Below are 12,981 nucleotides of genomic sequence, written 5' to 3' on the forward strand. Positions count from 1 at the left end.
AGGTCATGTGAGAAGCAGGCATCGTACGCCTACACCAAAGATTATCAGGAATCAAAATGCAATTGACACAAACCAGAAGGTGTGTGTGGTTCATCTCATTAGCTCTCATGATCAATACATCTGTCACTTATTTTTTTTCAATTAACAATGATAAATCATTTAGTCTGCTCTACAACATGTCAAAAAAAAAAAAAAAAAAGAGTAAGAAACGTCCATCACAGGCTCCAAGAGCCCAGGGAGACATTTTTAAACGTCTTGTGTTATCTGAATCCAAAGACGTTCAATTTTAAATGATTAAAAAAAAACACAGAAAAGGAGCAAATATTTACATACATTTTCATATTTGCTTGAAACCGCAATGATTAATTGGTTGTCAATGAATTCATTTTCTGTCGATTGACTAATTAATTCATCAAAAAAACTGTTTTAGCTCTAGTTGAATTTATTTTAGGAATTACACGCGCACGCAGAATGTTATCGACCATTGCAGCCTCTGTTACGCACCAGAATACATTGGTGTAGACGTCTCAAACCAAAATATATTTTGGTCACACTGCTATCGGATCTTCAAAACTAGATACGGAAGCACTCAGGCTTGCTCTGCGATCAGAACTCTATGTGGTCTGAATGTAATCCAGCCACCTTAAGGTGCAGAGCTTTGACGCAGAAAACGTAAATCAGATCTAAAAAAAAAAAAAAAAAAGTGACATACAACGCAGACAGGCAGATTAATCTGGACCTGGTGGAGTAGGGGACGTGGTGATTGACACACAAAACGGGACAAAAGATCCCGCCCACCCTGAGGCTCACAGACGCTCCTCCTCACTAGGCCCGGCCCGACTGCTTTACAGAGGCTGCAGTGACAGCGCCATTAAACAGGCCTTGTCCTTTTAGCCACACTCCGTCCCCTTCGCCTCGTCACAGTTTCACTTTGGTTCAGATGAATAAAACAATGTGAAAGCAGAACGTGATCATGTATAGTGGATGGTTACAAACAGATATGAGGCTCTCAATTTAGCCAGCTACTATGCTCCTTTAAAACCCCTGAGACATGTCCAACACGGGAGTGTCTGAGCGGGAGGGTGTGTGATGCAAGCTGTAATGTCATACACACTTAAGTACTTAAAACCATTTCCCCTTCCCCAGCCTCTGAGTGTGTATGCCACTTGATGCAAGGCGGACAGAAGCAGCTGAACTTGCACACAGAGAGAGAGAGGTGGCTCTATCCATTAAGGTCCTTCTGCTGGGCCTGAATCATTGATACAGTCAAGCAGCCGAGGCCTGACGCTACATTAGAAGTTTACTTTTTAATGAACTCTGCCCGCCCGCTCTCTCTCTCTTCTTCTCCTGACAGGCGCCCCGCGACATCCCATATTGTGTCAGACAAACTCTTTCCACCGCTTTAGACACATTTGAGGAGTGAAGCTAACAGGCTGTGGGTCATTTTTAGGTGAAGAGACAAACCAGAAGACAAAAGAGACTTTGAAAGATTACAACTGCAGCGAGGGGGGGGGGAAGGAAAGAAAACACGATGACAGCGGCAGTCGCTTCGTTTGATAGATCGCGGTGTATTTGCTGAGTAGGAGGGAAAGGGGAGAGCAAGACAACGAACGATAGGCTGATGAAAAATTAAGGCCAATTACCGCTGCACATGTAAACAATATGTCAGCGTTTGAGCAGTAGCTCCTCAGCTTCACAGTCTGAGTCCGTGTGAGTACAAAGCGCTTGGTTTAAGACAGAAGGCTATAGGTCGTGTATTCGGGGATCAGTGGATCTACAGTACAGAAGGACGGGAAGTAGGTGGAGGAGGTCACAAGGTGTGAACAGCGATACATAAAGTGAGTCAGACAAAGCTCACTGCAGGGGTCCTGGCCAAGTGCTGCCCAGCATCTACCTGCAACCCCCACAGAGCACTTCATATCCAACCTCAGCACAAACCTGCGTGTGTGTGTGTGTGGGATGCCTCCCACACACCTAAAAACACACACACACTGGTACGTGTCTCCTAACAAATGGCGGTGATTTAACACACCAGGACAGCAGTGAAGGCGTAAGCAGCTCCGCCCTCGTTGCCCCCCCCCCCCCCGCTGAGGAGCGCTGCAGCTCAGCAGAAGGACCGCCAGGGGAAAGTAGGTCAGGCTGACCTCTGCGCTCGGCGTGTCAAACGTTCAGAGTGAGCTAAAGGGACAGGCCATGTCAGAGCCCTGCTCCTCACAGCTGGGGAGGAGGAGGAGGAGGAGGAAAAGGAGGTAGGGACCCTGTGCACACGGTCAGGGACCCAAGGGACTGAACTCGGCATGCTGGGACAGACACACGTACGCACACATACCGGTTATGACATAGGGACGAACACCAGCATCCCAGGGAGAGGAAGAGTCACACTGTGGTCCAATGTGAATAAGTCAATGCCCCCGTAGGTTCCCGGCCTTCCCACAGTCTCACCAACTGAATGCCCCCTAGACAATGCTAAGAAAAATTAAATAAGGAAAAATAAAGTGTGCGGGGGCTCTAACCAACCAACACACACCAAGCCCACTCTTATATTTCCCACAACTGCATTTGTGCAGTTTACTTGAAACATTCCTGAGTGAGAGTCTGAGATGACCTAGAGGTGCTCTTAAAGTGTTAAGATTAAACTGGAGGGGAACTTAAGACGCTGCTGGATTCACTGTCTTTGTGCTCAAAGTGCGTTTGTAATGTGTGTGGGGAAAAGAGGAAGTGTTGAAGGGTGTCAGGAACCAGCGGTTCAACATTACAATGACCTCCGCTGCAGCAGCTGCTCATCCAGGCAAATGTTCCAACTAAGAATTATTCTTGATTTAAATTTTACAATAAAGAGCAGGTCTGGGGAGAAAAAGGAAAAAGGATGCACAGTTTCAAACGCAAGAGTTGAGTTAGTTTAGGTGACACCGTGGACCCAATCACAGTCTTCTCACATTTACAATGAAATGGAAGAGACGGTGTACCGCGGGGCTTTAACAGTGACAAAAGCAGCCATGTAAAAAAATGTCATACAGGCCTGTGTTGCCACATCTAATATGTTGTATGTCTGTAGGGGAGTGAAGAATGAAGAATCAGAAGAAGCCAACATCGGAGGATAGGACCTGAACCTATAATTGACCCGTCAGCAGGTCTGAATGATGGAGGCACATAAAGGAACTGAGCCGCTGCAGAGATAGATGATTCAGATCCGTTGGAAAAACACAGAAATAAGATCTGTTGGATGGATGAATGGTGAGACGGAGAGAAAGAAACTGGTCTTTGAGTGGGTGAGTTGAGCGAGTGAATGAACGAGTGAAGCAACAGCCAAACAAATGGAAAGAGAGACGGACCAACACACAGCGCTAAGAGCTGGTTGTATGTGAACGCAGGACGCAGGTATCGCTAAAAAGAGGGAGCAGTGACAAATCATCAACGTGTGAAAATGATTTCATGCGAGGGAGGAAGTCTATCCAGCATGACAAAGTCTTTCCTGCTGCATGCTAGAAGAATGCAGCATTTCTTTTTTTAAATAACATTCGATTTTTATTGTTCTAATAGATTATTAAAATAAGTTATTTTTATCCAAACAATCTTTGGTTTCAGCTTCTCAGATGTGGGGGTTTGTCAATAGCCTCGTATGTATGTATGTATGTATGTATGTATGTATGTATGTACGCATGTATGTACATATGTACGTATGTACGTATGTATGTATGTACAGTATGTACATTGATTATGTGTCCTTTTTTTAACCCTAACTCAAGAAAATAATTGGTAGATTAATCAATAGTGAAAATAATTTTTGCAGCCCTAGAAAACAAGCAACATGTTTCAATATCTACAGTAATGAAAATAATAAAATCATATAATCTTACTGTTTCACCTCAACAGAATTGCACGCTTTTAAAAGATTTTTTTGTGTAAACATAATATTTACGTATTCGATCTGCAGCGACGGATTTTGGAAATACTAAATGTATCACAATTTGGACTTCAGTACTGACAGCCACAGCATCTCCTCCACATTTCTCCAGCACAGTGCTGCAGGGATGAGGAATTTTTGTAGGCCGACCTTAGAAGTTTGCGTCGGACCGGTTCCCTTGACGAAAAGCCGACGGGACTTTTTGCAGAAAATAAGCTCCGTGGCAAACACAGTGGTTTGATACTTTCACGTTTTGTTCAGCAAGATAATCTTCACAAATCAACGCTACTTTTATGATTTTTGAAGGGTAAATACAATCCTCAAAAGTAAAAAGCTCTACCACAGTATCAAGTTTTGTAGTCTCATTTAGCCATTTGTAAGCAACCGCCTTTTTAAAAGACACGTAAAAGCTGTGGGGTAACTCACTAACTCTCGAGCTTGTGATAACCACAGACCTTATTTCAGGAATCAAACCAAAAACCCATTCAAAAAAAAAACCTTTGACTGAAGACAAGGGAACCGAAAGAAGAAGAATGCTTCCTCATTTCCAGGTTTTAGGACTCTTCCCGCATCAGTCTATGGACAATTTTACTAACAAGCCCCACCAGGAGACAGCCTGAAAAACCAAAAGGAAAAAAGGTGACAGTGAGGAGCATTAAGAACTAAGTGCAGCAAGCCAACCCACGACAAAAGAAACGAGAAGTGACTCAGTAGAGATACAGTAACACACACACACACACACACACATGCGCACAGGTGTATTACTGTATTTTTAGGCCTTTGTTATTTCGTATGGACCCTGTGACATGCCCACCAACACAGAACATACTCCTCAGCCTCGGGGATCTGCACCGAGGCCACGGAATGTAGCACCTTCGCTGTCTATTTGTAGTGGGTGTGGGAAGGCATGTGGGATACACAGCATTCGCTCGGCAAGGCTTTAAAAAAAAAAAACAAAAAAAAAAAAAACATGTTTTATTGGACACACATTCACACAGGTAGAGAAGGGTAAGTTCGTCCAGGTGCAATCACCAGATGATTTAATCCTGTTAGCTGTGAGGAGAGCGGTGACCCTGAGGCCATCGGAACGAGGCTCTTCTGACTGACGGGGTGAAAAACCTGCTGTATGATGACAAAGGAGAGCCAGGATGCTGAAAGCTTCATGAATACTTATAATCACTTCCTGTTTAACAGCACGCGCTCAAAACATGTAGATGGGAAATCAAGAACCAGAGGGGTAAGCGAAGCGGGGTTTCCTGGGCTTCAATGATAAAATAATTACATATCGCACCTGTTAAAGACATTTTTAGCTTTACTGACTACAGTGACCCCCCCCCAACCCCACCCACACACACACACACACACACACACACACACACACACACACACCATACTGTCAGACTCAAGAAGTCTGCCAACACACACCGCAAAGCTCTCTCTCATCTAGCAAAGCTACCAAGAGACCCAAAGCCAACACTCAAATACAAATGAAGTGAACTATAACGATTTTCAACTTGATTTTTTTTTTTTTTTTCCCCCGACCATCTTCAAAGGCATTTGATCTGCCTCCCTTGGCATCTAGTAGTTATATGTTGGCATGCTAGGTTTTAAAGCCCGTAGTCTCTGATCTTTACTGACTTGTATGTAGGTTTAATAAAACATAAACAGTTTGCTTGCCTGCCGAGGAAAAATACACGCCAAGGTGAGATCTGTCATAAATATAATAAGCTGTTATTCCGTGCTCGGAGAGCTCTTTGTCTACGTCCACAACGCGACGACGAAAGAAAAGGAGCATTCAAGACCAATCGAAATGATCGCTAACTTTCGCTATCTAGACGCAGGTCATCTGGTGTAGCACACTGAGGTATTATATTAATTAGAACTCAACAGCCACTTCTGCAGAAGGAGATGACACTATGGGGAAATTGTAACCCCCCCCCCCCCCCCCCCTCTCCCCCCACCCAACAGTGAGCATTTGGCTAAATTAAACCCATTTTTCACTAGCAGAGGCCAATACATGCAAGAAAGAAATTAGCTTGATAAGCTATTACATGTTTATCAGGAGAAGTGAGAACACCGACATCAAAAACAAACAAAAAAAAAAACAACAACCTTTCAGAACATTTACAATACTGAAATGTCTGCCTTATTATTTAGGACTTTTAAAGAGCTGTAATTAATGAAAAATAAATAATAATAACAAAATAAAAAACCCAGAGCGGTCAGTGGTTCGCCTGCCACTGCAGGGAAGCCAAACGAGAAGACAACTGAGGTCAGTGGTTTGCATCAGCCTCCACAGGTGTATGGCTTCCCAGAGGGCGGCTGCATACATTCACACTGCAGGAATGGCAAACGCCTGGTCTGATACCGAGGAAGCAAAGCAATCCACCTCCATCTGCCGGCTCATTTTTCGGAGGGTAATTCAGGGAAACTGCTTCCTATAGAGCTCAGACAATAGGCGGAGCCAAAACAGAACCTCACGGTTCTCCCCGTGGCATAAAAGGAAGTTTACGAATGCTACACCGAGGAAGTTCCCCCTTTTCAACAGAAGCGTGAGGTTAGAGACCAATAGCTCCAATATAAATGTTCTGAATTCAATCTCACTCAGGCACAGGCAGCCACATTCCCTTCCCTACCTTCTTTGTTGCTGTAAGACCAACCTTGGAACGGACCTGTAGAAATTCAACTGCATTATTTTCTACGTTCACTCGAGGTTACAGCCCCGGCTTGAATGCTACGTATGAAATTCGAGCATTCCCGTTAGAAATTGGGAGGCGGTCACTGCACATTTGAAAAGCTGTGTGTGGGGGGGGAATTCACTTAATGCAACACTGAATGGCAGGTCACACTACAACAAAAGCCCTGAGCCACTCATACCAGGCCTATTTGATCACAGTCCTTCAGAGAGCAATCCGTCTTTGTCTCTCTCTCTCTTTTGACGATATTTGCGCCTCTGCCTCTCCGTCCCACCGTCTCGCTCAGAGCCAGACCGCTTTCAGTCAAACCGCCGGTTTCTACACTGCTGCACGGTTGCAGAAGTGCAGCAGTGCAGCATTATTCTATTAAGTGGATTATTTCACAACATCTGACCTTCGACAGGCTTGTCATTGGTGATGAACCAAGAAGAAATGAGGAGAAGTGATGATGGGCTCGGGCCTCTATGGTAGCTGGCGGGGTTGAGCGATAGATAACGGTAAACCAGTAAATACAACACAGTAGCTCAGGCTGGAACAAGAAGGGTGAGACGCGGTGGGATTAAAATCAAGTCAGGAGAACAAAAGAAAAGTGTGCAAACATGCACTGGAGATCATCAAGAATGAGGCAGGATTAGTGCTTTTCTAGGGGCTCATTAAGGCTAAATAATATCAAAATGACAAGACAACTGACAGACATATCGTACTAGATGAGTTACTTTGTTTGTTTGGTTTTTAATTAAACTAATGAGAATTTCTTTTTTCATCATATGAATGAAAAATAGGGCAATCAAGAAAGTATTGTTTCACCAATGTTAACTGTGACATTGACAAATACTTCACCAGTATTTTTGCTTGAAATGAACTTAAAAAAATGTATCTGTATCTAGAAAACCAGACCAACTTATTGTAGCAGCAGCTACATGATTGCAAATCGTAAAGTGACCTTTTTTCACGACTCTAATAACTTAACAGACTTCTGTTACAGTTTGGCAAACGCACACGCAATAAATGTTGATGCAGCTTATATACAATCTAAAAAAAAAAAAAAAAGAGGAGGCTGCAAACAGCGTCCACACGGATCCTGCCCTTGATGTTAGGAGGAGGAGAGGGAACAGGGAGGTGGTGGTGATGGGACATTTTAGGTTTTAAGGGGGTTATAGTCTCTGGATCAAACTCTGTCAGCCTATCTCCTCTCATGCACTCAGCAGCTAAGGTCATCACAAGTTACATCAGCCTTGAGGAAACAAAAGTAATTGACAGATACTCAAATGGAAAAAAAAAGAGAAAGAAAAAAAGATGCAGCACGTATTCTGTGTGCTTGGTCACTCGAGAATAACTGGGAAACTGGTTCGGCACAGACTGACAATATCAGCGAAGAGAAGCGTCGTGCACAGCGCTGTTAAATTGAGTCTGGTTCTCCTGCGCTACGACACACACAGGGCGCTTCTCCTCTCCCTTCCTCCTCCTCCTCCTCCTCCTCCTCCTCCTCTGCAGAGGCAGCACAAGGCCACGAAAGATTGGAGGCAAAGTGACGTCCTCCGGTTTATCCTCCCTGAAAGCCTTTCGCGTGCTCTCAGTTCCACATGAGGGATCTGATGAAAGCCGTTTGTCAGTACGCCACTTAATTATCAGCCAGAAGAAGAGCCTCTGATGCCATCCTCTGACAATGGCTCAGAGCAGCCTGCTGACTTGACTACAGCGCCCACTAACAATGAAGAACCGACTGCAGCTACTAATGGTGACGGGGTGGTGCCAACTGTCCACTTAAGAGTTAGACAAATTAAGTAACAGCAAAGAAAGCTTTTTTTTTTTTTTTTGGTGCGCTGCTTCAATGTATTCTCTTTTCGCTGTAGGCTTTAAGTGGCATATAGAGCGCGTTTTACATCCTAATACCAAAGATTATAAATGTGATGTTTGGAAGACAAACTGGAAAAACATTGCGGCTGAAAACACATGATATATATATAGAGGGAAAAACGGAGACGTTTTGACCTTTTATTTCTCCTGCATGTCTACGCAAAACATTATAGAGCGTAACTGTGCTGCTGCTCAATATGCACGTTACCACCAGACTGCAAATAAATAAAACAGTCACATGCATTCCTTAACCTTCTATCTCTGCACAGTCAAGATGCTTGTGCCTGCTCAGTGCTGACTGTTGAGAAACAAATAGTGACCACGGCTACATAGCACTGTTATTTCTGTGCAAGTTGATATAGTTAAAGAAACTCTAGAATCAAATATGACATGTGAGTACGTATGTTAAACATGAGCACCACTCGTGTACAGTTGAGCCTATTTCCAGCATGACTTGGGCGTGTTTCGCTCAGAAAAGGTTGGACAAGTGAAGACCAGCTGGAGAAAGGCTTTGTTGTCTTCGTCATGAAACTCACTCTTTCACTTCCTGAAGTCATCCTGAATACACTCGGCTACTACACAAGCGGAGGACGAGTAAAGCCGCCGCGTTTACCACCATCTGCATTAACGCGATCCAATGCTTAGCTTTTCATTAGCGGAGTACATCGCAGCACACGGCAGGCACAGGGCGATGACTCAGCGCAACCTTGGATTCCCGCGGTAACCTGTCAGCAGGGAGCGCCGGCAAGAAGGGACGTCGCATTTTTGAATCACTGCTCTGCTCAGCTCTCGCTAACAAACACTGGAAAAGAGAAGCTTTTTCTCCAACATGTATTACATTCAACGTCCTTCTGAAAGGAAATCACGGACCGGACCCACAGTCCATTAGACAAGTTAATGCAGAGCTGCCAGACTTGCTGACCCATTAATAATACATTGCAGTGGTCAAAAGAGGCCAGACACCTCGGTGCACCCCTTCATCCCTCTACACGGCCACATTAATGGACTAATTCAGATGCAATTAACTGGTGGGGAGAGGCTGTGGCCTTGAGGCTCGTGGAACACAGGCTGAAGGGCTTACAGCCAGGGCTTGAATTGTAATCACTGTGTGAGCGCGCACACACACACACACACACACACGCACACGCACACACACATAAACATTTTACATACTACAAGAAAGGAGCAAATACATTCAGTGCTACAGCGTTTAGCTTTCGCTATTTGATACCAGAAGCAAAAAGAAAATGTATGAATGCATTTACACTGAATTTTAAAGTTGATATGGCAAAACATGTTGGCAAACAGTCACCTGCATACACATCCAGCAGATGCTAAGTAACATTAGCTTTCATGTGGAGTCGTGTTTGTGATCGCCCAAAGAATGCAAGTCCAACATTTTCTTTAAGCTCAGTTTCGGTTTCCATCAACTCCTGAGAAAAACGTCTGGCTGCTTTGTTCACCAGTTAGTTAGCAGCTGTGTCTGCATCCGAGCCGAAGGAGTCGGGTGATCGGAGAGATTTCAGAGAAACCCCTTGCGTCCGTCTTGTGACGTCCTTCCTTACGCAAATCTACATACATCTACATTTAATGTCATCAGTTTCTTTTTTTACGTTTGTCCATTACAGCAACTTTTATTCAATAATGTGGCTGCAGAAATCTGCTCTTTTGAGAATGTGACGTTGACAAATGAGCAATTACAGGAGCGAATTCACGCACCACATCTGTGGCCGGCGTGACCCGCGATTAGCCCTCCTGATGCTGAATGTGAGACGCTAGAGCCGAGCCTGTCAACACAGGCGCCTGGGAAGGCAGCGGAGCCCGCTCTGGCATGTCATCCATCACCGGTTCCACTCGACTGCCACAGCTGTGTCACTGTCCCCCCCCCCCCCCCTCACAGACTGCTGACCCCACTGAGGACGCACCAGCAGCATGATCAAATATCTCGCCGGGATAAGAGACAGCCATCCTGCTTCACTGACAAGGCAGAGGACAAAACCTCCTTTTCCTACACATCCTCTGCCATGGTGACATCTTTATCAATAAGCAGCTTTTTAATGGCGGCGGCAGCAGCAGAGTCGTGTGGAGACACATGGCTGCTCGCCTTTTGTTCCAAACTCAAATTATGGCGTCTGCTGCAGTTTACATCCATGTCTGTCCGAAATGTTACCACTTCATGGTTTTATCTCTGTGGGCATTTGTGTGAAATTGTCATAATTTGCATGAGAATTCTTGAGTTGTGGCCAAAAACGTGTGGGAGATCAGTTCAACTTTGAGCGCAAATGGATATTTGTGTCAAATTTGAGGAGATTCACACACTTGACCCCTTTACCTTTGACCACCGAAATCTTCTCAGTTCATCCTTGAGTCAGTTTTAAGCAATTCCCTGCAGGAACGGACCAGAGCGATGGATAGAAGGACGGACAACGCTAAAACATAATGCGTCCGGGCCTCGGCTGTAGCTTGTGAAGAGCAGAGTGAAGCCATTAGCTGCGGGAGTCTGACACACAAGGTGACGCGGGTTAAGTAATTGCCAGAGAAGAGAGAAGGTGGATTAAAACAAAAGATGAAATGGAACAACACCGGCAAGATGCGTTTCCAAGACGATTATTCGCCATGCAGACGTCATCGACATGGCGATCGTCGGGGCTAAAGGAGCTGCAGTGTGGCTGTAAGGCAGCGTGGCTCTAAGCGGATGTTCAGTGGAGGGTTTACCTCAGTCAAGCTACAGACCTTTGACCCTATCAGCGCTCTCAGGTTGCTGTATACTTTTTTTTTTTTTTTTTTTTCAAAGATCCTTCTCCAGACTCTGCTAATTAGTCCTGCAGCCTCGTTTCCTTTCATTTCCAAAAAGGAAAGGCTGTGCGCACGCTGCAGTGCTGGCAGATAAATGAGCTGCATGCATCACAGGAGGCAACCGTTCTTTAGGGAGAGCCGGCTACCTTAATTATGAATATTATTAATTACATTTTTAAAAAAGACCAGGAGAAGTAAAAAAAAAAAAAAAAATTGTTATCAAAAAGACTCATGCAGAAGATATTTATTAAAATTTAATCACACGTTGTTTACTTTTCTAGAATGAATGTGATATACGGACGGAGCTGGCAGCAGTAGCCAGTCTAACCCACCTTAGATTCATTTAACAGGGCAGATTCCGAGGACTGCGATCTATTTATAGCGCGCAGAATTCATCAGCGTTCCCCTCGCTTTTCTCTGCCTCTTTGTTAAGGCAGAAATCAGTGTGTGCACACACACACACACACACACAAGAGGCTATGTTAAAAGGCACCATCTGTGATCCCAATGTCAACAAAAAGGTAGCCCGATGTTCAGAATGGTGCAAACATTATGGTGCAACTCCATTATTCAGTCTGACGTCGGCTTATTAGCGGCTTCCTGGAGGAGAGGATTTGATTTTACCCTAACCAATCACTGAACTAATGCTTCTGGAGGCTGCGTACAGATAGTGCGAGTTAATATTCATACTTACAGAGAACAGTAGTTGGTATTGAGATACAACTTTTTTTGTATCCAGGTACAGGACAGTGATAAGACAATGTAGCAGTGAATATTTCCACTAAATAAGAGATCACTGAGCGCATTGTTCTCTTGTTTTAGAGCAAAGAGGGGTATTGTCACCGTTATAAAATGGACAGATGTCAAAGAAACATAGTCTTCATTATCTTAAGACAAATAGAAGAGGCAGTTAAGATTTATGAAAGGCTGTGCTTGCTCAACTTAGATTGTGTGTACTGCAGCTAGAGGAAACTAGTTAGCCAACTTAGAACTATGTTCGCTGTGTATTCACAGCGCAGTACCTTACAGTTTAATATTAAATTCAAAGAAAAAACAGCTTTGATTTTACAGTTAGATCATCGGTTGAGGAAGAAATATGTAAAACAGAAATGTCATAAAAAAGTCAAACTTTTCCTGCATGTCAATACACTTTTTTTTTGGGTCAAAATGACCGTTCAGGCTTTTCGTCTTCCTCGGAACAAACACTCGGCATGGAAAGGATTGTTTTAAAGGATGAAAACTTCCCTGACTTCTTTAGAGAGAGTGGCAGTACTCTCACTCTCACACACACACACACACACACACACACACACACACACACACACACACACACACACACACACACACACACACACACACACACACACACACACACACACACACACACTCTCAGCAATATTAAGCTCCGACTGTACACACGCTGCATTACGCAGAGGCGACAGCAAACCAAGTAGAAAAATGATGGAGGGCAAAAGGCCACTCGCTGGGAAAGTTAAAATACAGGGAAAGCAGCAAAGCACTATTTCTGTCTGAAATCTTTCTGGCCACGGAACGATGACTAAAGAGTTTCTGAGCAGCTCCCCGTCGCCCTTCATCTTCTAAGAACTAGCTAATGATTTTTCCAGCTACGAGTTGTTTTGAAATGTGCCTCAAATTCCTTGCAGTTCACAACTTTGACTGCGACACCGGGGGTTGATTTTCCCGCCCAGCTGCGCTTCAGGCTACATA

Source organism: Cebidichthys violaceus, unplaced genomic scaffold (genome assembly GCF_023349555.1).
Source record: "Cebidichthys violaceus isolate CVI_PGR_0920_01 unplaced genomic scaffold, fCebVio1.0.p SCAF_17, whole genome shotgun sequence".
In the NCBI taxonomy this organism is placed as follows: Eukaryota; Metazoa; Chordata; class Actinopteri; order Perciformes; family Stichaeidae; genus Cebidichthys; species Cebidichthys violaceus.